Source organism: Gobius niger (assembly GCF_951799975.1).
Source record: "Gobius niger genome assembly, chromosome: 1".
Classification (NCBI taxonomy): domain Eukaryota; kingdom Metazoa; phylum Chordata; class Actinopteri; order Gobiiformes; family Gobiidae; genus Gobius; species Gobius niger.
The window spans coordinates 36,637,125-36,638,724 of record NC_136852.1 but is presented as its reverse complement, the minus strand read 5'-3'; the positions used below and the strand labels follow the sequence as shown (position 1 = coordinate 36,638,724).

Genomic DNA, 1,600 nt, shown 5'->3' with positions numbered 1-1,600 from the left:
GTCAGGGACAGGCCGCAGTCGGTCAGGGACAGGCCGCAGTCGGTCAGGGACAGGCCGCAGTCGGTCAGGGACAGGTCGCAGTCGGTCAGGGACAGGCCGCAGTCGGTCAGGGACAGGCCGCAGTCGGTCAGGGACAGGCCGCAGTCGGTCAGGGACAGGCCGCAGTCGGTCAGGGACAGGCCGCAGTCGGTCAGGGACAGGCCGCAGTCGGTCAGGGACAGGCCGCAGTCGGTCAGGGACAGGCCGCAGTCGGTCAGGGACAGGTCGCAGTCGGTCAGGGACAAGTCGGTCAGGGACAGGTCGCAGTCGGTCAGGGACAAGTCGGTCAGGGACAGGTCGCAGTCGGTCAGGGACAGGCCGCAGGCGGTCAGGGACAGGCCGCAGTCGGTCAGGGACAGGCCGCAGTCGGTCAGGGACAGGTCGATGGATGGAATAAATGAACATTACTGTTCTTTTGTCTGGTTCTGATGTAAATGTATTTGTGCACTTTTGGGCTGAATAAACAATTAGTGAACCGTTATTTAACCACTGATTTGATGAACCATTAACATATTTGAGTGACGTCGCATTTGTCACTGTTCTTATTAAACAGAATGCCATTATGCTGCTTTTGGAAAGGGATTGTACTGATTTTTCTCTGCCGTGACAGATATTGAAGTGTTGATTATTTAAAGGTTGTTACGTAGATGCACACATCTCAAAAAATGGTGTTAATTCCCTGTTTATTCCCATATATTTCTGGAAGATTTCAGACTTTGATTTTTGCATATTGAACAGTACCCAGCCCTAGCCATCATTACAAAATCAAGCAGATTACTTGAATAAAATGCAGTCAAATTGACAAAAAAAAAGGTCTGAACTAAAGCTGACGCTGGTTTCATCTGGACATTTGGAAAAAGAAAAACACAGGAATCTCTTCCTCGTCGCGCACCGAAAACCGCAGTCCGTTTGTAAAGTTTCTGTTCCAAAAATGAGGGACATTGAGACAGCGGCACGACGACACACGGCACACAGCAGATAAACTCATGTAGTGTAGTTTACAAAAGGAAAAAAAAAACTCACTTTTTTTTTCTCTTTTTACAGACGATTGAAAAGGGACGACCTCTCGACCCCCGCCGGGAAGAGGAGACGAGGCCGGACCGCGGCGTCTCCACAAAGACTCAACAGCGAGGCACAAAAGACGGGATTTTGAGGCTTTGTGTCGACTGATTGAGGTTTTATCGCTTTTATCGACAAATTCATGTGGAGCTGCACAATATACAATTCACAAGAAGCAACAATATAAGCTAAATAATTCAAGTCTTCCATCTGCAATTCACACTTTATATTTTAAGTTCATGTTTCGCCATGATTTTTTTCTAATATAGCAACATTTCTGCCTTGCTTTGGTCTTGATGCAGCATTTTTCCAAGTCTTGTTGATCATCGATGATAGTTATTGAATATTACTTTTTCCCCATACTGTGCAGCCCTAATTACATGTGTAGTGACTGGATTCTTTGGGATAATTCAATCAGTTAATTGAAAAAAAGTCCCTAAATATCAATCGTAACATTTGAAATCATTTGAAATTCCGATGTCCTAATGAGATGTCAAGCCTC

At 46.2% G+C, this 1,600-nt stretch overlaps 1 long non-coding RNA gene across 1 annotated transcript; it reads left to right on the top strand.

The window, feature by feature from the left end:
• Positions 1–305: 305 nt before the first annotated feature.
• LOC306966531 lies at positions 306–1,310 on the top strand. The gene is made up of 3 exons (XR_013793115.1): positions 306–335; positions 511–557; positions 650–1,310. It is a non-coding gene; the product is annotated as an uncharacterized lncRNA (long non-coding RNA).
• The last annotated feature ends 290 nt before the right edge of the window (positions 1,311–1,600 follow it).